Here is a 25,989-nt window from a genome sequence, read left to right on the forward strand (position 1 = left end):
CGTTTTGTCCATGAATTCTCTGCCTGCCCCTATGTCTCTAAGACTTTTACCTACTTTGGCTTCCAGTAGATTTAATGTTTCTGTTTTAATATTTAGATCTTTGATCCATTTAGACTTTAGTTTTGTGCATGATGATAGGCATGGGTCTAGTTTCAGTCTTTGGCACATGGAGAGCCAATTTTTCCACACCATTTATTAAAGAGGCTATCTTTCTTTCAGTGAATATGTTTAGCCCCTTTTTCAAATATCATGTGGCTGAGTATCTTTGTAGTGGTGTTTGGATGGTCTAATCTGTTCCATTGATGCTGAGGTCTATTTCTTTGCCAGTACCATGTTGATTTTACCATTGTGGCTTTGTAGTATAGTTTCAGGTCAGGAATTGAGATGCCTCCTGCCTTGCCTTTGTCGCCCAGAATTGCCTTTGCTATTCTAGTTTTCTTCTGTTTCCAAATGAATTTTAGGAGTGTTTTCGCTAGCTTAATGGCATTTTGATTGGGATTGCATTAAATTTGCATAACTGTTTTGGGAGTATGGCTATTTTTACAATGTTGGTTCTTCCTAGTCAAGAACAAGGAATATCCTTCCATTTTCTAATATCCTCTTTAATTTCCTTTTCTAGCATAGCATAATTTTCAGCATATAGGTCTTTTACATTCTTGGTTAGGCTGATTCCTAAGTATTTAGTTTTTTAGGTGCTAATGTGAAAGGCCATATTTTCTCTCTCAGGGAGTTTTTGTTTGGTACAGGAATGCTATTGATCTTTGAGTCTTGACTTTGTATCCAGCTACACTGCTGCATTTGTTTATTACCTCTAGCAGTCTTTTAATGGAGTTTGTTTGATCTTCTATGTAGAGTATCATGTCATCTGCAAATAGTGATAATTTAACTTCTTCCTTTCCTACCTTTATTTCTTTTATTTCTCTCTCTTGTCTGATTGTCCCAGCTGGTATTTCCAGAACTATATTGAATAGGAGTGGTGATAGTGGACATCCTTGTCTTGTTCCTGATTTTAGAGAGAAAGCTTTAAGTTTTTGTCCATTTAGTATAATGTTGGCTGTTGGTTTGTCATAGATGGCCTTTATGAGACTGAGGTAGACACTATGTATTCTGAGTTTCCAAAGGGTTTTTATCATGAATATGTGTTGGACTTTATCAAAAGCTTTTTCTGCATCTATTGAAATGACTATGTGGTTTTTGTTTTTGGCTCTGTTGATGTGGTGTATTACTTTTAATGATTTGCGTATGTTAAACCATCTCTGCATGCCAGGAATGAATTCAAGTTGGTCATGATGTAATCTTCTTGATGATTTGCTGCATTCTATTTGCCAGTATTTTAGTGAGAATCTTTGTATCAATGTTCATTAGTGAGATTGGCCTATAATTCTGCTTTTTGGTTGAGTCTTTCTCTGGTTTTGTTATCAGAATAATACTTGCCTTCAGGAATGATTTAGAGAAGATTGCTTCCTTTTCAATTTTATTGAAGAGTTTAAAGAGTATTGGCATCAAGTTTTCTCTAAAATTCTTGTAGAATTCAGCCATGAATCCATCAGGACCTGGGCTTTTCTTTGTTGGTAAGTTTTTAGTTATGTTTTCAATGGCAATAGCTGATATTGGGTGATTCAAAATTGCTATATCTTCTTGATTGAGCTTTGGTAGTTCATATGTTTCTAGAAATCTGTCGATTTCCTCTGTGTTTTCCATTCTATGTGAGTAAAGATTTTCAAAGTAGGTATTCATGATCTCTTGAAATTCCATGGGATCTGTGGTAATTTCCCCCTTTTGAGTCCTTATTGCATGAATTTATTTATTTATTCTTTATTTTTCTTGATAAGATTAGCTAGAGGTTTGTCAATTTTGCTTATTCTCTCAAACCAGCTTTTTGGATCATTAATTCTTTGCATTGTTTTTGTTTTTACAAAACATTACATTGATTTCTGCTCTTATCTTTGCAATTTCCTCTCTGCTATGAGCTTTGCGTTTAACTTGCTCTACTTTTTCTAGAACCTTGAGATGAAGCATTAGGTTGTTTATTTGTGCTCATTCTGCTTTATTGATATGACAATTTATTGCTATATATTTCCCTCTTAACATCACTTTCATTGCATCCCACAGATTACAGTATGTTGTTTCTGCATTTTCTTGAATTGTATGTATTGCTTTATTTCTTCTTTAATTTCATCTGTAACCCACTGGTTGTTCAGAAGGTTGTTATTTAATTTCCATGTAATTATGTAGGTTTTACAATTTCTTTTGCCATTAATTTCCAAATTCAGTGCACTGTGGTCAGATAATATGCATGGGATAATTTCAATCCCTTTGCATTTACTTAAGAATGTTTTATGGAATAATATATGATCTATTTTGGAGAATGTCCAATTCACAGTGAAAAAAATGTGTATTCTGATGTGGTTGGGTGGAACAGTCTGTAAATATCTACTCAGTCCAATTGCTCACAGGTATGATTCAGTTCTATTATTTCTTTGCTGACTTTTTGTCTAGTTGGTCGGTCTATCTCTTTGTGACAGTGGGGTGTTAACATCTCCTATTACAATCGTGTTCTTGTATATTTGGTTTTTCATGTCCAATAGTATTTGTCTTTTATACTTAGGTGCTCCTGTATTTGGTGCATATATATTTATCATTGTTCTTCCTCTTCAATTTTTCCTAACAATATGTAGTGACTTTCTTTATCTCTTTTAATTATTTTAGGCTTGAAGTTCACATTGTCTGCAAATAGAACAGTTTCCCCTGCTTTCATCTGGATTCCTGTTGCATGGAATACTCTTTTCCATCCTTTGACTTTTAATCTTTGAGTTTCCTTTTGAGTCAGATACATTTCTTGTATACAGGATATTGTGGAATCCTGTTTCTTGATCCATTCTGTCAGCCTTTTCTTTTGATAGGTGAATTGAGTCCATTTATATTTATGGATACCACTGATATGTGCTGGTTCTACTTTGCCATATTATGATCTAGTTATTTTCTGCCCCCCTTCCCCCCGCATTTAACAGCTTGTCCTACCTAGTGATTTCTTTCTGTTGTTGTTCTGGAGATTGTGGTCATTTTTATCTCTGTTTAGTATGTCTTTCAATACTCTTCCCAATGTTGGCTTGGTGGACGTGAATTTCTTCAGTTGTTCTTTGTCATGGAAGTATCTTGTAAGAAAGTTTTTCTGGGTACATCAGTCTGGGTTGAAAGTTTTTTTTGTTTAAGGGCTTGAAATACATCTTGACTTGAGGGTTTGTGCTGAAAAGTCTGCTATGATTCTAATCGGCTTTCCTTGATAGGTGAGTTGTGTCTTTTCTCTAACAGATTTTAGTATTGTGTTTTTATATTGTATGTCTGGAATTTTAATTATTATATGTCTGGGTATAGATTTATGTTGACTGTGACTGTTTGGCATTCTATATGCCTCACTTATCTGCATATCAAATTTTTCCCCATGTTTGGGAAATTTTCTTCTATTACCTCTCTGAGTAGTTTACCTATGTCATTTGCATTGACCTCTGCATCTTCATTGATGCCTATTAGTCTTATATTATTTCTTTTGGCATCATCCTAAAGCTGCTGTACCAACATTTCATGTGGCTTTGTTTTTTTTTTTTAATTTTATTTAAGGAGAAAAAGGAAAAAAAAAACAGAGAAAGGGTACAAGTTATACAGTTTTACAGAAAAAAAATAAACAGTAGGAAATCACTAGTTAATGGATTACATATTGTCATCTTAGAAATAATTGTTCAAGTTACAAAATTAAAGCTTATAAAGTGGACATTCCAACAGTGAGACTGCAAACAGTTCTGTTCAATGATCCAACAAAACTCAGTAATATCATTATCTATCTTATACACTTAAATATACATGCAGTTATATCATCTAGAGCACTTCCTTTTCCTCTCTTTTATACAATGATAATTACACAGTTTGGGTTTTGTTGCTCCCACAGTTCTTATTACTTTTTTGGAAGAGAGTAGAACCAAATGTGACATAATAGAACAGAGTCAGTCAAATCAAAAGGGTGGACATAATAGATAATGTAAAAGCATAATACAAGGTGATCAACAATGGTTACCATAATACCTCCTGCTATCTCTAATAGAATTGCCTATATCATCAGTTATAATAAAATTGAACAAAACAGTAAAGAACAAAACCGACAAAACCAAAACATTGGAGACATTATAGGTCTTCAAAAATAGATAATAGTCAACCAGAATGGGTGTCATAATGAATCCCACTATCTTCACAGCTGCTGCCTAAACTTTCGAACCTGGTACTATCAAGCAAAACGGAATAGAGGAACATCAGTCAAAATAAGATGGTGAGAGCAATACAGAGCTTTAAATCAAGATAATGGAAAGTAAAAGTGGGTTACTATAATATATCCTGCTATTTTTTATTTATTTTTCCCTTAATTAAAAGGATAAAAATATAAAAGTAAATAATAAAATGGAGATTGGGATAAAAGAGGGCATAACAGCAAAAGAGCGCAAATCAAAACATAACCAGTTAAACAAAATAGTGTTTCACCACAAGATAATCCCGACATAAAAGTAGTTACCCTATTGTCTCTTTCCTTTAAATCTTTGAGTATAACTTCGTATACTGTAGCATCAAATATATCAAAACAATGTAAAGCGATTTAAGAGAATGACAGTATTACAGTGTATTTAGAATCAACTAACAGAAAATGAACATTGGTTTCTGTATATTCTCCTTGTCTATAAAAGTTTTTGCTTATACTATCATATATAATAAAATCCAATAAGATACAACCTGTTTAGACCATTGGAGACAAAAGAACAAAAGCTTGATGAGACTTCAAAACAAGATGATACTAAATCAGTATTACCTATTAAGACATCATTTTCTCCAAAATAGCTGTTCCTATCATCCAATCTTCTCTGCCTCATTTCTGTTGAGCTCTTTTTCTGTCATTAGTTGTCAGTTTGTCTTCTTCATTTTGTTTTCTGCTCCATTCATTGTGGCCTCTCTGCCACTACTTCTGGATTCTTCGTATTTTTCTTTTTTTAGAATATCCTGCAGTATTCTCTGTAAAGTTGAATTGGTGGTTGCATATTCCCCTAGTTCCTCTTTATCCTGGAGGCACCTTGTTTTTCCATCAATTTCCAGGGATAGTTGTGCAGGATATATCAATCTTGGCTGGAAATTATTATCTTTCAAAGCTTGAATTATTTCCCCCCACGCTCTTTGTGATTTGATGGTTTGTGCCTAGAAGTCTGCTGTAATTCTAATGGGTGTTCCCTTGTAAGTGATCTGTTTCTTGTCTCTGATGGCTTTTATTATTCTGTTCTTTATTGGATTTCTGGAATTTTAATTATTATATGCCTGGGTGTTGCTCTGTTTGGGTTGTAGGTGGCTGGGGTCCTGTATGCTTCATACAACTGAGTATCTTTACCTTTTGCTAAATTAGGAAGATTCTCCTGGATTATTTCTGTGAGTAGCTTTTGTAGTTCATTTGTTTGTGTCCCTACTTCTTCTATGTTCTTAATTCTTAAGTTATAGATCCTTTTATCATCTTCTAGTCTTTGTATTATTGCTGTTTGTTTCTTTGTTATTTTTAATAAGTTTTTCATTTCATGCTCCCATATTACAAATCTGCCCTCCAGTTCAGATAATCTGTTCTTAGTTTCTTTCAAGCTGTTATGCCAGTTTTCAATAGAGTTTTTAGTTTCCTGGTAATCTCTTTGAACCTGCTTCACGTATTCTATGCTTTCTTTATTTTCTCCACCAAACAATTCTCCCCTCTTTTTCTGTTCTTCCATTCCACCATCTGTTTTTTCTTGGGTGGTGCTTAGCATTTCTCTAACTATTCTGCTTATGTCTAGCTTCAGGTCATTAATAACTTCATTCCTGAACTTGTCTATGAGGCTCTGGAGATAGCGCTTTATATCTATTGGTGCTGTGTTTGCTATTGCCTCTTTCTCAGGATTGGGGGCCAATGACCCTTTCTTGTTGCTGCCTCTTCCCATGTTCTTTGTTCCTTATATATGCAAGCGTATATAGGAGGCCCCGCTTCCTTCCCTGTTGGCCACAGTCTGATTGAATTGCACCGGCTAGGTGTTCCCGCCCACCGCAGCACACCAGGAAGTTGCAGAACGGGCAACTTATGTGGGGCCCGCCCCTCCAGGTCAATCTACCTTCAGGCGCTGGGACCTGGGTTGTACTAGCCTACTGGGTCTCAGCCAGCGGCATCACATAGGCTAGGCCCTGCTCACCAATCCCGCTTGAGAGGGGAAACGTGAGAAGTCACTGCAGCGCCTTCTTCCCGCAAGTCTGCCCAGTCCCAGAATGTCCTCTATTGGAGTCTCCTAGACTGTGGAAGAGTCCCAGTTTCTCTCACTCACCGCAGATCAATGCACAGCTCCCCACCAATCCTGCTTTCAACTCCATTCACCAATTCCCGTTCTCAGAGCTTTCGTGCGTCTCTCTCCCTGCCGAGCCGATGTAGACGCATCAGCGGTGGTGGGAAACTCAAATCATGGCTTCCAATGGCGCAGGCTCTGGTTTCCACACTGAGGCTTTTCTGTTCCTGTTATAGCACCAGGATTGCACTCCCAGTTGGTTTCTCTCAGCCCAGTTCATTCTTGGGTCAGCAGGGCATATCTCTTCTTGCTTATGATTCCTTACTCCGCACCATTCCTGAATTCTAAGCTGGGTCTTTCAGAGAGCCTGCGTAGCTGCTGCTATCTGTCCGCCATGTTCTCCGAGGTCCTCCTGCTTTGTTGTTTTTAAAAATCCTACTCTTTCATGGTCGCTGACTGTGATCCTGTCCTCAATGTCTGACATTCTATCCTTAGCTTCATTTAAATGGTTTTGCCCGCTTTCAGTAGAAGTTTTTATTTCTTGGATATCTCTTTGAATTTTTTCATAGATTCTGCTTGTTTTCTATATTGTTCATTCAAGGTTTCAATCAATTTCCCATATTCCTGTATTTTTTAATCTATTTTGTCTCCACTATGCTAATCAGCTCCTTTACTAATGTTGTCTTTATGTTAGAAACTATTTCTAATTTGATTTCCTCTATAGCCTCATGGATTTGTTCCTGTATTTCACTTGTTATCTTTTTGGAGATTTCTGTGGTATGATTTTTAATGTCCTCTATACTTTCTCCTGATGGGCTAGATGTTAGAGATTGCATTTTGCTTTTTCATTTTATAATTTTCAAACTTTGGGCAATTATTTGGTCTTTCAATCCCAATATAGTCTCAACTGTTGGTAGTGTGGATCTTAGGGTTCTACTGTGTGGTTGATGTTTGTCTGATTGCTGAGTATCACAGTGAAGAGAAGGGCCAGTTACCTGAATTCCTCCTACAGGGCCTATTGGGTGAGTCTTGTATTCTTCCTGGGCTGACTAGCCTAGTAGTTATTGATGTAGGTTAACTTTTAGTTCCTGCTGTTACTTTATCTTCAGGTTATTTCAGGTCACCACCAAATCTCCCTGTCTATAGTGTTTGTGTTGGCTGAGGCCCTACTGTGTCCTTATTGTGTACCTGTGTCTTATAAGCCCTTTTGATTTTCTCCTAGTTGGGGGAGTCTTTATTGGCACACTCCTTACCCTGCCTGATGATTTCTGGGTGCAGAAAGGAGTCACCCACACTCTTGCCAGACTCACCAAGGGCTTACAATTAGTTGGAAGAAGCTTTAATACTGGCTGTACTTAGCCACCGTACATCTCTATTTTAGGGGCATACTCACCACACAGACTGGAGCCTGCTGAGATCCTCTGTTTGAGTGAGGCAGTTACTGAGTCTCCCTTCAAACTAGCATGGAAAATCCGCTGTAGTCCATGGTTCTGGGAGAAAGGGTGGGAGCTGAAGATCAACAGTAGTAGTAAGTCGAGGAGGTAGGGAGTTTCCATGAGCAGCCAGCAGTGTCCTGGGTCCAGGTGTCCACTGGGTGCACAGGAAGCATGGTGTGGCAGTGTATGTTGTCTTGGGCTGAGGGGTGGGCTGGTGGCATTGGCCTGAGCATCCACGGGGCACATAAGAAGCACTGCATGGCTATGTATGTGGTTTGGAGTCCTAGAATTTATTTTTTAACTGGGTTTTATTTTTCATCCTTAATGATACTTTAAGGATTATTTCATCTTTATCCTTCTTACCCATCTCTCTAGCCAAAAAGGAAGAATCAAAAAGGCCAGGAATAAGAAGCAGAGAGAGAGAAAAGTCACCTTGCTCTTTACTGTGCCATTATCTTATAATAGTGCCAGTCCAAAGATACTACTATATAGTCCTATGGTCCTATATTGTTTTATTGGCTAGCATATAAGTCAAGCATGAGTCATCAGTGGACAGATTCCTCTGATGAGCTTTTTGGAAATGAAGGGCTCAGCCCTACAAAGCTTTTATAAGGCACAAATTAGTATTTGTATACTTATAAAGATAAGTACTTTGTCCATCTGTCCCATACTGCAAGCCATATGAGCTTCAGTGATATTCCATTAAAAGTTTGTATTAAAAAGGTATTTTATTAAGTGATTTGTTTTTTAAAGGCCTGATGAGAGGGATCATAAAAGGGATTGTAATGAGTCTTTGTGCCTTCAGTCATGATCTCTGCCCACATATAACAGAGTTTTCAGGTCCTGAGAAAAAAGAAGAAAGAGTGGTCAGAGGAGATTGCACTACAGAGTACTTTGTACTACTTGTAAAGAATCTGCTGAGGTATAATGTCCAGAGTATTTAATTATGGGTTAAAATATAAGGATTTAAGTCTTCCTCTTCCCATTTTCTAGCTTTTTTACATTAGTTATATTCAACTTTCCAACTTTTGGTTTCTTCAGTTATAAAACAGATTAATAACAATCCCTTTGATATAGATGTCCAAAAGCAGTTTGGTGTTACAATGATAGAAAAAGATAAGGGTAATGAAGTGATTGACTCATTATTCAAGAAAGACAAATAAAATTTGTTCACTAGTTCTTTTCAACCACTTGGAAAAAAAGGACCTGCATTTTACTCCTTCATGAGGACATTTTAAATAAAGTGTATTTTTGAAAGGTAAGCAAATGTTTTCTTGTCATTGGTAATTTAGCAGTGATAGTGAAAGATATAACTGTTTCCAAAAGCTACTCCTTTATATTGTGGGATATGTTAGACTTTGTTACACCAAGTAATCATCAATATCATCTGCAGAAATAGCAGTGCATAACTGCAATTTGAAAGAGCAGTGGCAGACAGTTAACACAGAGGGGATGTCTCAAAACAGTGTGTGTGTGGGGGGGGGAATGCCATTCTATCAGGAAATTAAACATGGAAGAACTCTGTTTCATCGTTTAAAAATCAAATTACACTTTTTGGTGAAGAATGAGTTAAAAACAATTCCAATTCCAACTGTCAATACAATTCTAATTTGTGATGCTCTGGGGTTCATTTTTACTGAGTTTTCAAAATTATGTGTCTTTGCTTGGCATCAGTGTTTTCCCCTGTGCTCAGAGGCATTGAATTATGCTAGTGCATGTTACACATCTTCTTGTTGGATGTACAATGATTAATAAGAACAGTAATCAATTAAGAACTCATTTATTACACTTCATTAAACTAGAGATCTGTTGATACAAGATGCAAACACAAAAATAATTTAATAATTAAAATAGTACAAGGAATTACATTTATCAAGGAATGTTAATTCACTTAAAATTTGATAAAAATAATTACTTTTGTGCAATACAAAACAAGTGTCTTTATATAAATTTCAACTAAAGGGTAGATATGGATTTTAAAAAGTGCAAAGTCAACCACTCACTAAAGGAAGCTGTATCTTAGGACCATTTTTCTGCTTAGAACAACTAAGCAGAGGGAAAACTCATGAAAGTGTATGTTGGTAAGAGAGTGACACTGTTAACTCATTTAGTGTTATTGCACACCTACTGTGTACACGATGCTAAGTGTGGAAATTCTAAGATGACCAAGACACTTAACCAAGACAACCAATAGTGAAACATACAGAAAAAAGTATTCATTTTCTCTATTAATGTGTTTTCTCTCTCTTTATTATTATTTAAAAAACCCTCATGTTTGTTTGACTAAATCATATCCAACACCTTTCACCCTCTTTAAAATACCTGTCTGATGTCATTGGCATGTGTGACAGTTTTTGTTTGGTAAGTAAGTGAGGAGGGAGGTTTGTGTTGAATGTAATTGGGAGAATCCAGAGAATAAAGAGATGATGGTCTTAGTTATGGGTTCTTAAAGGATGTTGTGCCACTTTCAAGGAGTGTTTAGTAAATTGCTGATGCTTTTTGGAAATTTGTGAGACAATTTTGGCATTCTCTTTTAAAACACTACCAGATGCTATCAAGGGTACAAGTATCAGGAACACAACATTACCTAGATGTATGAGGTATTTCCATATGATAACGATTTATCATGCAACTCTTAGGAATTTTGATTGTCCAAACCAGGCATATTACCAATATCATTATCTTGAGAACTATTTTGTGATTCTATAAATATTACAGAAGCTTCAATAGGTCTTTCTACTGTGGTAGTGTCCAAGGATTTTCTTACCAAAATACATAAGATATTATAAATTACTTTTCATTTATTTTCTATGAAATGGGAATTCACAGAATGCCCTTATAGAGGGCTGGGGATTTAGCTCAGTGGCATAAGTGCCTGCCTGGCAAGTGTGACATCATGAGGTTGATGCCCGGTCGGTACCAAAAAACAAAACAAAGAAACAGAAGAATGTACTTATAGAAACTAAATGGGATAAATCAGTCACTTGGTGGTACTTCTTTTTTTCTTCATGTCATTTTATTTTATTATTGTTAATTTTTTCTTTTTTATTAGCCAGTAATAATTATTCATATTTATTGAGATGTCATGAGATGTCAATCTGTGTGTAAAATACATTTTATCAAATAAAGGTAGTAGGTAACAGTTCCATATATATCCTTATCCTTTCTTTATGCTTGGACCCTCATAGTTCCTCTCTTCTGGCTCGTCATAAAGTATATAACAGATTAAAATCACTCTAGTCAGCCTACTATACTGCAGAACACGAGAATTTCATCATCTTTTTAAGCTATATTTTGACACCCATTATTAAACCTACCTCTGTCTGTCCTCCCTGTCCCTTTCTAATCTCTAGTAATTACTCTTCTATTCTTTTCTACTTTGTGATCAGTTTTTTAGCTTCCTCATATGAAAAAGAATATGTGGTATTTATCTTTGTGTGCTGTGCTTTTCATAAGTGTCCTTTAAAGAGCCATCTATTAATTGCTCAGTCCCCAGTCAATGGGAGCCCAGTCAATGGAGAAGCCTTTGAGAATTGAAGATCTAATGGAAACAAATTACGTTATTGGGAACAAGTCCTTGAAGGGAATATTGGGATGTCAGTCCCTTCCCCTGCCTCATTTTTGCTTTCCAGCTTCCATGAATTGAGCAGGCTCTTCCAGCACTTACTCACTCCTGCCATGATTTACTATGTTGCCCCAGGCCCAAAGTCAGAAGGCCCATTGAGCAGGGAACAAAACCTCTGAAACTGTGAACCAAATAGACTCACTGAATTTTAAATAAAACTTTGTTATTTTGTCACAGTTGTGGGAAAAGAAAGCTAACTGACACACGTCTTTATCTATTATGAACACCTCAGTTGACTTCATGTGGTGAACATTGTGAATAGTGTTGGAAGTACAGGAACCTTCTTGATAATCTGATATCACTTTCTTATACTAAGTAGTGGGAAAGCTGAGTCATGTAGTAAATCTCTTTGATGCTTTTTTAAAAACTGTTTTCATGGCTCTCTATACTTCTGTATGACTATACTAATTTCTATTCCTATCAGCAATAAAAGAATTCCTTTTTTTCCTACACCCTCATCAGCATTTGTTACTTTTTTCTTTTATGATAATAGCCACTCTAACCGGCACCAGATATCTTATTTTGATTTTGATGTCCATTTCTCTAGTGGCTAGTGACTCATCATAGCTTTTTGATGCAGCTGAGATATGGTAAATATGAAATGCACAAGGCTGATATGTAACACAGAATGATACAGTAAACTTTTTTTTATAAGTAAAAAGGAGTTTACTCTAGAACAACAAATATAACACATAAATCATTAACATAGATGTTTATTATAGCTATCAGTATTATACACTGTATTTAGTTGTATGTGCTATAACTTTAGACAGCAGACAAGTTTAGTTGGTTTGCTTACACCAGCATGGCTACTAGAAAAAAAAAATGCTTTAAGGGTTAATCTTCCATCATTTTGAGGTATAGCATCTGCCTTTCTCTATTCTTACTCACCTTCTTATCAAGTGGTCACTTAACTACATTTTTGTTCTTCCCTCTCAGACACATAACTTGGCCAGGATGAGAATTTTCCAAATCTTTAAATTCTGCTTCTCTTTTAATTATAAATTTCTGTTTTAATACTCTTCTCTCATCTTATATTTTTACTATAAGCAGTCAAAAGTGGCTATACAGCACCATCAACAGTTCGTTTAGATTATTTATTTTACCAAACATCCCAGATCATTGCTCCAAAGTTATTATACCCAATTTTTTAATTAATAGATACAACTTGGCTAATGTTTTTGACACTTTATAATAAAGTAGGTTGAGGAGAATCCAGAAGCCAAATCATGCCTTCCTGTGAGCCGGCTGACATGTGGGCTGGGAGACAAGAAGAGCAATGCTGCTCAGTGCCCCACTGCATAAGTAGCCGGCTGATTTAGAGTAACTCAGGCTGAGATAATAGCAACAAGAAGGAAAAAAATTAATGCTTGTACTGCTTGATTGACTTTGCAGGCCTAAAGCTGGTAGTCTGAGCATCTATTTGTAGGATAACAGTATGCATTATAGCAACTATTAGGGATTTCTTTCTTTCTTGTTTTTAAAACTCAATATTTTGTTCTGTTTTTTATTTCATTTTATTCCTGGGGCAGAAGGGGAAAGTGTGGTTAATTTTTTCCTGTGCTAATTTCTTAGTCTGTTGATTCTGATATACAGAACTTCTTAAATTGGGTATATTATTGCAACAGAAATTTATTTCTATCATTCTTGATGCTGAGAAACAGAAGATCTGGGCAGTGACATTCAATATCTGGTGACACAATTCCTCCTGTGTCCTCATAAAAGTAGAGAAATGGGAAAAAATTATATATGGTGTCTTTCCACAGGAAAAGAGGTAAAAGGACAAAAATGTCAAAGTTTACTTGAAATTTTGTAATGATACTAATCTGTTCTTGAGGGGAGAACATTACTTAATCACTTCTCTAAAAGCTTCATCTTTTAATACTGTTGCATTGTTGAATTATGTTTTAATATTATTTTTAGATAGAACACAAGCACTCACAAGCAGATAGATACACTGCTATCAATTTTTCTTTTGTATACTGAGAAAAATTGACATTTTAAGCAAAATTTTGCTTCTGCTTGGGGTACAATTAGTAAAGAGAGAAACCAAATGCCAAGAATATAAAGTATATATAAATTTTATTGACAGAAAGGCTTACTTATTTTATTTATTTATTTTGGTACCAAGCATGGAACTCATGACATTGCACTTGCTAGACAGGCGCTTCTGCCACTGAGCTAAATCTCTGGCAAACTTATTTTTAATTACACTGTACTGATGATCTTTTTTGATTTACTGTGGGTTTTTAAAAGGAGTGTGGTTTATATTTTTAATACTAATTTTTATTAATCTATGTCTGCAATACGTAATGGTTAGACTCATGGTGGGGAGTTGGTACATGTACATAACACATATTAATTCTTTTTTTCATCCCTTTCTGACTCCATCCTAGTTCTTTTCCTTTAGGAAAAAGATCTGTCTCCTTGTTTTCCACTATCATTTTTTTTATTTCACTCTTCATTTATCTATAGTCTCTTTTCCAGTTATTGGATTATTGGGAAGTGGGGCAGAACAGGAGGAAGTGGTGGGACTTTGGGGAGGATGTCTGGCTCCTCTCCTCTTTCTCTGGCTCTTCTGTTCTCTGCTTTTCAGATGCCATCAGTTGAGCAGTCTTTCTTCATTGTGTGTCTTGGAGTCAGTCAGCCATGGACTTAAACATCTAAAATCCTGAGCCAAAATACCTTAAACTTCTATCTCTTTAAGTCACAGTTATCAGCTATTTAGTTCTAGTTTTAGTAGTGAAAAGCCAACTTATATACTCATACAGAGACCATTAGTAATTTCATAGGTGACTAAAAGTCTATGAAATCGTAAGAATTTAGGATTTTATTGTAAAAAGTATGCTAGGTGTTCTAGCCTTAGAACTAACTAAACGTGAGCATTCTACGTATCTCAGAAAAAAGAATTTTATGTTTTCTTTTTATTCAGGGTCATTGACTCACTCATAACTGAAGCATGAAAGGCAAAAACTCTGTAAAACTGTTGTCATTTTTCTTTGCTATAAAACATCAAATATGTGATTCTTGTTTGAACTATAACTTCCATGGGAAATTTAGTACCACTTGGGAAATTTTTGTTCAGTTGCCTTTTCCTTACCTTTTATATAAGTGCAGTTATATTTTGGAAAATGTTTTGAGGTTTTTTTTTTTCCCCATTTGTCTACTTGGTATCACTGTATTAAACTTAGAAGTAGTTCAGCTATGAAAAATGGAAGATAGTGAGGTTAAAAATAGGACCGCAGTACTTTTGCCTTTTAGCTTTGTCTTTTTTCTTTTCCTTTTTTAATAACTGGCATGGCTCAACTGTCCGCTACTCAAAAAATTGGTTGTACTTACGACACCCTTGGTCTGCTGCTTGCTTACTTTTGTATGTTCTACTTGGTCTGAGTTGGTGATTTAGCCAGAAAAGTATTGCTAACCACAAGTATGTATCATAAAGATACATTAAAGATCCTATAATTTAAATGAGAATTTAAAGAGAAAACAAGTCTGTAATGCAGTTTTCATGAATTTTGTAAGACTTGCTGTACTTCAAAATGTAGTAAAAAAAAAGACAACTATTTCTATTCTGCAACAAGAATGGAGGTCTTGTGTGAGATGTAAATTGTGAAAGGTGGACCCTGGAGTAGAACTGAGCTGGTAAGTCTGTCTGAGGGGAGCTCTATCCGGTACTATTCAGGGATTATTTCTCAGTCTTTCTGTCTCTGTCTGCCTCTCTTTCTTCTTTCTTTCCTCTTGCTGCTTTAACTAAAGCTTTCTTGCTATTGTTGTTATGTTTCTTCTCCTTGACACCCTGCATCTCCTCATTCCTTCTTTATAACTGGAACTGAACAATCACGTGCTCTACTTCATCTCATTGGCTCTATCTGCACATAGTTTTGCTTTCAATTCCTGCTGCTAGCATCCAGTCCTCACAGTGTTATCACGTTCCAAGATGGAAGTGTGCTGAACTCTGTTAAAGTTTCAGAATAAGCCAGCTCTGAGTCACTGAACAACTAGAAATATTGCTTCACTTGATCAGAAACACATTCATTTTCTAACTAGTTGTATTCCAGAAAAGATAGGGGGACTGCCTTACCTGATACAGACCCTGCCTTTCTCTGCAGAAAGGAAAATCATGGCTAATTTTTTGTAGCAGACACCATGCATAGAACAATTTCCTTAGAAGGTGTGACAGATAAAATGATTGATAAATGTGGTGCAGTAATAAAGCACAGACTTTAATGATTTTCCAGGTGCTGAACCATCATTGTGTGTTTTACCGGAGTCAGTAGTCTCATGAGATCCTCACACGGCAGCATAAACATCTCAAGAGTTTTTCTGCTGAAATGTGAACTCCAAAGAGAACAAATGCTCTCATGCAAACTGTAACTGTTAGTGATAGTGGAGGGATGGTTTTAATGTATCATGGGTTTGTCTATTTCGGGCAAGGATGGGAATATTGATTAGCTTTACCATGGGAGCAAAAAAAGAGATGTGTGCAGTGTTCTCTGTGCTCCTTGGTTACCATATGCTGCGTGATTTTCTTTCTCATCAGTAGACATTTGAAGACTGATCTAGGATAATTAAATGTAGATTAAAATGTGACAAGATTTAATATAGACCTCTCTGCTTCCAAGGAAACTGCAATTAGTAAAACCTAAATTTCTCACTACATAAAAAAAAAGCTGTGGACTGTCACTGCTCTCATCAATTATCTACAAATTGTGAATTTACTTTTACTTTTAAAGTAAAGGGAATTTTTCTTAGTTCATTAGAAAAGTTGGCATGTTTATGCATGGGCTAAATAATAAAAATTGTTAAATAATATCTGGCTTTATTAAAATTATGTTATTAAAATGACAAAGTTGAAAATAATTCATTTTTTCATACAGTTGTCTTGGAGTTACACAAACTATAGAAATCATTGGTTCAAATATAGAAATCACTTCTATTTGAGATAAATATTTGGAAGATTTTTAAAACTATTTATGATAAAGGTAAATGATAATATGTAACTTTGGCTTAATAACTTTACCATTTAAAAATATGACTTTTAGTTTACTTGCTTAAACTTACTTTGTAGTAAGAATTTGATATGAATCTTCTGAAGTGAATTCTTTTTAAAATAAACTTTAATTACCAATAAAGCAGAAATTAAAATCTGTCACAGGTCAATCATAAAGCTGAAGACTTATTTATGCTATATGATGTAAAAAATCACATTTATCTCAATTAAGTAAATAAGATGTAAAGTGAGTTTACTATGGACAATACCAACACACATTTGTATGTAGATTATACTCTCTGAGGTTGTTAAATTTAACCTGAATGATGTTGTAATGTATTTATTATTTTATAATTTACTTCTATTCAGCATTAGTTTTTGAGATGTATCTAGCTTATGGCTGAAATAGGTATCTATAATTCATTCAGTTTACTGCTATATAATATTGTGTCATAAAAACCATGCTATCTGGTTTTAGATTACTTTTAGTTTTTTTGATGTTACAAATATTTTTGTATACATTTTGCTTTGTACATATGAGAGGTTTACTCTGAATTCTGAATAGTACTTTTTGCTTCTTTAATGTGCACATTTGTTATGCTAACATACATACATGTTCAAAATACCTGTTTCCAGATTGACTTATATTGTTACTTAAAAAATAGACCTTCTATTTGACAGAAGTACTTATTTTGAAGTAAAATGTATGCACTTTTTGAAAAATAGTTTGCACTTGGGAGTCTGGCTTAGGAAATTTGAACATGCTTGACTTTACATTTATTTTATTCCTTCATTCATGCTTTCACTGTTCACTCCATTTGTCAACAGATAATGGCTAGGGGCACAGATCAGGAGGCTAGTACTCATGCATGAAACCTTGGGTTTGATCCCTAGCAACAAAAGAAGCAAAAAAAGAAAGAAAGAAAGAAAGAAAGAAAGAAAGAAAGAAATTAACACCTTCTACTGGAAAGTAAACCTGAGATCGCATTTCCTTTTGAACAGTTTCTTCTCTTTTCACAGTATGTATTATACATTTTGGAACTTATTTACTCTTTCAGCTTCTCACTTTAGGGAGACAATTGGGATGGGAGAGAGGAGAAAAGAAAGAAGGAATATATCTATATCTATCTATCTATATATATATATAATAGTTAAGATAGCTATGCTACTAGTTTCTCATAGTTCATTGGAAAGAAAGGTTTGAGTTAATGTTGTTGGGTGAATTTTTCATGGCTATATCTTGTACTCTGAGTAACAACTTTGAAGATGTGTTTTTGTGTGTATGTGCATATGTGTGCCAGAAAACAAACTCAGGACCCTACACTTGCTAGGCAGACACTTGTGCCACTGAACTATTTTTCTGGCCCACTACTTTGAAGATAACAGTATGCTATCTATTAACTATTGTTTGCTCTCCTATTATTGTCTTTTGAAATTTTATTTTATTGTTTTCTCTCTTTAAAGTAAAAAATAATTTAAAAAGAAAAGAGAAGAAAGTAAACCCAAGAGAGTAGAGAAGAGCTGGAGAGGAAGGAATAGTGGCAGAGAACAGGGCAAGATGATGGGACCCAGTTCAAGTGAGAGAAGGGTCTTCCTCAGAGAGATGATTGTGCATCACCTACAGTATTTCCTTTTTTCCAAGTGCATTCTTTATTAGTACATGTCAGCAGTACATAAAGATCACACTCCTCATGCACATGGAGTTGCTGCATGTACATAACTCATATCCATCTTTTTCATTTCTTTCTCCTCATCTCTTGTTCTTTTCCATTGCCTTTCCATCTCTTGTTCCTCTTCCAACTTGCAAAAGGTCTATCTCCCTCTTTCCTATTATCTATATCTTATTTTGTTATTTTTATTTATATTTTGGCTATATCACATAGAAAATATCACCTATGCTTATTTCTAAGAGTTTTGAAGCTTGCTTTCTGCATGTAGATTTTTGTTTCACTTGAAATTTTTTTCATTTTTGACCCAAGGGTTTAATGATGGTCCTAAACTGATCTTGAACACTTGGGCCTAAGGTGCTGCTTTAGGCTCTCAGCAGCTGGGACTAATGTCACATGCCCAGTTTGGACTTCGGAAAGTATGGTGTAAAAATAGCATGTAAATTTATTTTTATTGATACAGAAAGCATATTTCCCCAGTGTTATTTATTGGTATTCTATTATTTACCTATTGATCCTGTTTTTTGTAACCCGTGTCAAAGATCAGGTAGCTATGTCTGGGCTTGTTTCTGCATCCTCTATTCTGCTGTGTGGATGCATAGGTCTGTTTTTGTGACAATACCATGCTGTTTTCATCACTGTACTTTTTAAATATAACCTGAATTCCAGGATTATGATGCCTCCTGTTTTGATCTTATTGCTCAGGATTGCTTTTTCTATTGTGCTTTTCTTCTGGTTCCATATAAATTTTAGGAATATTTTCTGTAGTTCTGTGACATTGCTATTGGTAAGTCTGTATAGCAGTGTTGGAAGTATGTCTCGATTGGCATTATTTAGCTCTCTCCAGGAACAGGAGATTTTAAAAAATTTTCTGCTGTGCTCTTCAATATCTTTTTACTATAGAATATTATAGCTTCAGTTTCTTTTGAAAGTAGAATATTGTGATTAGATTGGGGAAATGAGAAAGGCATGGTTAGAGCTATTGGAAAAGGACTGGGGAGAATATTTTTTAAAAGCTTCCATTACTTAACAAGCATTAAATGACAATTTAAAAGAGTGAGTTAATTAAATATTTTGACATAAATTACTATTTTTAAACAATTTTTCTTAAAAAGTTAATTTTTCTATAGCAACAAAAGATAATACTAATAAGCAATATAATGTTACATAGTTACATAGTTATAATTTGTAACTAAAATAATTTATATAGTTTATAAATTTATATTTGTGGTGTTAGCTGAAAGGAATCATCCAAATTATATTTGCCTTTCATACTATCCTTTTCTCCTAACTTACTACAATGAATCCAGGTGAGAAAAAGTATTTTCGGAAAACCAAGGGAAAACAAAAATTGCTAGTTATTTGATCTCTGCATTTCACCAGAGAGCAGAGCCAAAGTTGAAAGTTTACAAAAGTATTTTATCGGAGAGTAATCTGAAGAAGAATGAGTGGGGTGGTGGGGGAAATGAAGCAGAGAAGAAAGAGCCAATACAAGAGCATGAGGTGATCCCTGCAATGGGAGACAAGGTGCTCAGTGAGAAGTCAAGTGTCTTGCTTACTTTTCTTTCATTATTGAGACAAAATACCCAACACTCAAAATTAAGAAAGGAAATGATTATTTAGCTCGTGGTATATGCAAGTTTCAGTCCACAATCAGCTGGTTCCAGGGTGGCACGACATAAGGGCAACACTTCAGCAAAAGCAGCAAGAAAAAAAGTGGGGGAAGAACAAGCCTCTTTTCTCTCCTTATATTTTAATCAGGATACCACCCGCTAGCGTGGGTGCAGCACTCACCTCTTGCACAGGATGAGGATGTTAACGAAGTGAACACCCTGGCCACCTGCTGAGTAGTTTCATTAACTTCAATATTTCTAAGGTGACACAATGAATCAGCCATTATACCGTGTAAAGAGCACCCCATGGCCATTCACTTGTAAGTGGAGATGAGGAGTGAAGTACGTACGAGAGTGTAGAGGAGCAATGAGAGATGTATTCTTATATTAGATTTTATTTCCTACTGGTCAACGTATGTCCCATGGGGAGCTACTTTCAGCGCTGTGTATGTATAAAGTATGTCTGTCAATACATTCCTAGAGAAGTCTTGAGGCTGAAGAAAACAAGCATGTAGTGTGGGATTGAGATAAAACCCTCTTTTGAGTCTGTGATGAATGATGTGATGAAGACTAGAATAGGGTAGGGGAGGCCAAAGGATCTGTAGGATGTGTCATTACAGGTGAAATAACCCCTGGGTTTTGCACAGTTGAGTAAATTTTCTTTTTAGCATATTAATCGATCGTCATTAACTACTTTTTCTATTAGAATCCTCAGATAAGATTCCAAAATATCATTCACGGTGCAGTATTTGACTGAGAAATATGAAAAAGATAAATTATCTAAAGGTATATGATAGAGTAGAAGCATGAGTTTGGGTAAATATATCATGTATTTAAAGAATCTCATTCTCTTATCCTAATATTTAGAGAAGGCAGAGTTGGAGATAAGCATAGCAGTCTGTGTCTTGTGAGTCAGAATAGGAGCTTCAAATGCCTGCCAGGCATGATCAGAGTTGTTGAGTACGTAGAATTGAAGGGACAAATATTATACTGAAAGAATTTAACTCAATACGTACGGAACACTTTTATCAAAGTCATTTTCTCCAAAAATTAGATCTTTTAGTAAGTATAGTTTACTGATTGTCTTAAATTTATGATGAGGCTACACTAAGATAAACCAATTATGAGTTGAAAATATTGCAAATAATATATTTAATAAACCTAACTTATCAAATACCATAACTTAGCTTAGCCTATCTTTTTTTGTTAGTGTATATTAGTGATATACATTAATGAGTGTCATTTGGCAGATTTGCATGTGTATACAGCATATTTTGATGGCTTCCTTTCCCATTTCCCTTCTCTCAGCCTATCTTTATTCCTTTCTTTTTCTCTAATAGCCCTCTTTCTACTTTTATGAGACCTCATTTTAAAAATTCAACATAAGAGATAAAATATTCAATATTTGTCCTTCTGAGTATAGCTTAATTTGCTAGAAATGATGATCACTAAGTCAACACATTTTCCTGCAAATTATATGATTTCATTCTGTTTTATGGATGAACAATAGCCCATTATAAGTATATACCACATTTCATGTTAGTACCATGTTGTTTTGGCTACATGGCTTTGTATTTTGTACTGAAGTAGGGTATTGTGATATCTGTAACACTGATCTTTTAGTTTATAACTGTTTTGACCAGTCTAAATCTTTTGTGTTTTATATGAATTTTAGGATTTTTTCTACTTCTTTCAAGAATGTTGCTATTTTCATGGGAATTGCATTAAGTCTGCAGATAAATTTTGGTACCATGGTCATTTAAACAATAATTTCTACCAATTTGTGAACATGTGAGAACTTTCTGTCTTCTAATGTCTTCTTCAATTTCTTTCCTCAATATTCTATAATTTTCACTGTAGAGGTTCTTTGCCTCCTTGATTAGGTTGCTGTCTTAGGCATTTTTCTTTTTGAAGCTATTGCAAATGGAATTGTTTTCCTAATTTTTCTCCTGAGGTATATAACATTGGTATTATTATTGGTATATAACATTTTTTTCCACGTGGATTTTGTATCTTTCCACATATTGAATTTATTTATCAGAGGTAAATGACTTCTAGTGGAGTTTTCAAGTTAAGGGATCATATCTTCTGCAAATAGAAGAATAGTCCAAATTATTCTTTCTTATTTGTACCCCTTTTATTATTTTTCTCTTTGTTTTCTAATCTAATTAAAATTTTTTTTTATTTAAAGAGAAAAAAGCAAAACAGAGAAAAGGGTAGAAATAATATAAAATTTCAAAAAAATGCTAAGAAATCACGTTGATAAATTACATAATGTCATCTTAGAAATAGTTGTTCAAGTCACAAAATTAAAGCATAGAAAGTGACAAACAATGAGAGTGCAAACCATTCTGCTCAGTGATCTAACAAAAACTCAGTAATATGATTATCTATCTTACACACTTAAACATACATGCCATTATATCTTTTAGAGCACTTTCCTTCTCTTTCTTTTTTATAATAGCTATTACACATTTCAGATCTTATCACTCTTACAGTTTTTGTTACTTTTTACACCAGAGAGATAATATGATACTTAAAAATATGATTCTTATTTATTTCACTTATAAGAATAGTCTCAAGCTGTCTCCATTTATCTATGAAAGCTTCAAGATCATCCTCTTTTATAGCTGAGTAATATTCCATTGTATAAAAATATCAAATCTTTTTCATCCACTCTGTGGCTGATGGGCATTTTGGCTGTTTCCAAGATTTAGCTATTACAAATTGTGCTGCTATGAACATAGGTGCACATATATCACTGTAACATGACATTTTCAATTTTTCTGGGAAGATACTAAGAAGGGGAGTAGCTAGATTAAATGGAACTTCCAATCCTAGTCTTGTGAGGAACCTCCATACAGGTTTCCAGAGTGGCTGCCCTTCCACCAACAGTGGAACAGTGTTCCTTTTCCCCACAGCCTCACCAGCATTTGTTATCAGTTGATTTCTTGATGGTAGCCATTCTTTCTTGAGTGAGATAAAATCTCAATGCTGTTTTAATTTGCATTTCTCAAATGAACAGTGATAGTGAACATTTCTTTATATATTTATTTGACATTTATATGTCTACATCTGAGAACTGTGTGTTCATCTCAGATTCCCATTTTTGGAGAGGGTCTTTGAATTTTGGGGGCTTGATGTTTTTTAATTCTTTATGTTCTGGATACAAGTCCTTTGTCTGAGGGGTTGTTGGCTAAAATTCTTTCCCATTCTGTGGGTTTTCTTTTCATTCTGTTGGTGATTTCTTTTGAAGTACAGAAACTTTTTAATAACATGAGGTCCTAATTGATGATTCTTTGAAGTGTTTCCTGTGAGGTTTGCATTTTGTTCATGAATTCCTGCCTATTCCTATGTCTCCAAGACTTCTACCTACCTTGTCTTCCAGTAGATTTAGTGTTTCTGTTTTAATATTTAGATCTTTGATCCATTTTTATTTTAGTTTAGTGTATGATGATAGATATGGGTCCAGTTTCATTAATTTTTCCAATACCATTTATTAAAGAGGTTACCCTTCTTTCAATGAATATGTTTAACCCTTTTATCAAATATCAGGTGGCTGAGTGTCTTTGTAGTTGTGTTTGCATCTTCTAATCTGTTCCATTGATCCTCAGGTTTATTTCTTTACCAGTACCATGCTGATTTTATCACAGTAGCTTTGTAGTATAGTTTTAAGTCAGGAATTCAGATGCTTCCTGTCTTGCTTTTGTTGCCCAGAATTGTTTTTGCTAGTCTAAGTTTCTTCTGTTTCCAAAGAATTTCAGGAGTGTTTTCTCTAGATCTGTGAGTTATGTTAATGGTATTTTGATTGGAATTGTATTAAATTTGTATAACAGTTTTGGGAGTATGGCCATTTTCACAATGTCAGTTCTTCCTAGCCAAGAGCAAGGAATATGCTTCCATTTTCTAACATCTTCTTCATGGATTTGTCTTTTTATTTCACTTGCTATCTTTTCAGATATTTCTGGAGTGTGAATTTTAATTTTTTTTAGTTTTTATTTTAAAGGGAGTAAAATTAAACACAACAAAATAGGACATAAGAAAGCAATATAAGAGATATAAATTTTAAAGCTAGACAACCTGAGATCTTCACTGTCTATCATATTGTCTCTAGTTTTCTTCCCAATAGTTGTCCATTCTTCACATACAGAGAATTCATACAAAACAACATAGTATAAAACTGATCTGAACAGAATGAAGAAGGTGATTTAGATCTTCAAAACCAGTCAATAGGGAAATCTCTAATGGCTGTCATAGAGTCTCTTGTTCTCTTCAAAATAGCTGCCCATACTTTCATTTGTATTAAAGTTCAACAAAACAAAACAGGCAGGGGAGAGGGGTTGCTTGGTTTCCCGGAGTTCCAGATCCTGGCATGGTACAGGTCTCAGTAAAAGCTGGTGGCTCCTGTCTTGGACCACCATAGCCTGCCACGCTCACAGCGGCTAAAGGTTGGGAGGGGGTATTGCTTCAAGCTGTTTCTTTCTAGTGAATTGACCATTTCACTGCCAAAGTTCTGGAATAGCCAACAGATCATAGAAAGACATCTCTTTAGGCTCCTGCTTGAAACCAACAGTGCTAGGTGAGATGGCTACATGAATTTTATCCATGATTCTCTTTATGAAGTGCATTATGTTTATTGATTTGCATATGTTGAACCATCTTGCTTCTCTGGGATGAAACCAACTTGATCATGATATCTTGATCTTGATATTTTAAATGTGTTGTTGAATTCTATTTGAAGATATTTTGTTTAGGATTTTTGTATCTATATTCAAGGTATCCCAATTATGTTGGCTTCATGGAATTAGTTTGGAATTGTTACTTCCTTGTTTCATAGTAGAGCTTGAAAAGCAATAACATTAGTTCTTCAAAGTTCTGACAAAAGTAACGTACTTTAAGCATGCTCAGAACAATTATATTAGCCTACAGTTGGACAAAATCATCTAATATGAAGCTTGTTTTTAATAAAGCATTTCATATTTTGTGTAATTTATTGAACACTATACTGAAAATGGAAGTTAGAATGGTTATATGGGTACATCTTCACATTATCTTAAAGTAAAAAAAATTACAAATCAGATCACTGTAAATCTAGGATGATCTGTAATAGTTTTATAATCTATCTCTTGCTTGTGATTTTTTTCACCTGAATCAAATGTTGATGAAAGCTACAAGTTGTTTGAATTATTTCCTGAGCTCTAAAATTAAATGTCACTTCTGATTGAATATAAATACACACCAATAGCATCCACAGGTTACAAAAAGTACTGCTTGCCTACCATATATTAAGAATCTATTTAAAGTGTTCAATAGTCTGTAAATGAAGCAAGTATTCAAGAATTCTTAAACATTCAAGTTCTTTTAGATATTCTATATTCTGTAAATTATAGGATAAAGTTGATGAATGCTTAAACGAGAAAGAAAGTTAAAATTCACAATTCTCTATCATGTCTACTTCATTGGAATAAATCTGAACCTTGATTTATTCCATCTTTGGTAATTGAAGATGCTTCAGTAATCAGCCAAATTTTCTAGTATTGTTACTGGAGATTTTGGCAGTGGTGTACCTTAAACCTTAGACCATATTTTTGGGGTTGAATATAAGAATGAATAAAATATACTCACTCTATGCATTTGTTATTGAAAGAAAATGTAAAGAAGTTATAAAATTTCTTCCTCTGCAGGCATTTATGCTGAGATCAATTTACTAAAGGTGCCTTATGGATGGTAATAAACTAAAAGCATATGAATAGCTATGGTATCATCTGGTCTCATGATTCTTAACAGCATCTATGAAATTATAATGTCTAGTTATCGGGTGGAATTTAGTTTTACTTTAATATTTTTCCTAAGGAAATTGAATGCTTTTTATTCTACTGTCTTACCTAAATGTAATAAATGTGTGATGTTATTGCTTTTCTTTATAATGCTTTTTATATTAGTGGGTAGTTCAACTTGCTCCCATGGTGACACTTCTGGGATATTTTCCAATCTTTTCTTTCTCTTAAAATAGACTGAGACCTCATGATCCATTTTGGAAAATATTAGAATTATCTACTATTTAGTGTCAGAACTATGCGTTTCCAGTGCTTCCGGAAAGCAATTCTCTGAATGACATAGTTTTCCAAGCTTTATCTGATTTGAATTCTACATAAGCTTGAAAAATTTTTTATTTGTAATATTATCTGATACTGTTTTAAGAATTAAAATTTCTTGTAAAGACAATGAGAAAATTAAGCATCATGCATTTAGTAAATATCTTTGGTAGAAAATTCCCAGAGACTTAAGGAAATTTTCCCTTTTTCATGTAAAGATTCAGAAGATATGAAAATGTT

At 34.5% G+C, this 25,989-nt stretch overlaps 1 non-coding gene across 1 annotated transcript; it reads right to left on the reverse strand.

The window, feature by feature from the left end:
* Positions 1 to 24,124: 24,124 nt before the first annotated feature.
* On the reverse strand, positions 24,125 to 24,261 carry LOC111754186 (small nucleolar RNA SNORA2/SNORA34 family). Its single transcript, XR_002788900.1, has one exon. It is a non-coding gene; the product is annotated as a small nucleolar RNA SNORA2/SNORA34 family (small nucleolar RNA).
* Between the last annotated feature and the right edge of the window lie 1,728 nt (positions 24,262 to 25,989).

The sequence above is a fragment of the Cavia porcellus genome, unplaced genomic scaffold (genome assembly GCF_034190915.1).
Source record: "Cavia porcellus strain 051 isolate PalLab524CR breed Dunkin Hartley unplaced genomic scaffold, mCavPor4.1 scaffold_12, whole genome shotgun sequence".
In the NCBI taxonomy this organism is placed as follows: Eukaryota; Metazoa; Chordata; class Mammalia; order Rodentia; family Caviidae; genus Cavia; species Cavia porcellus.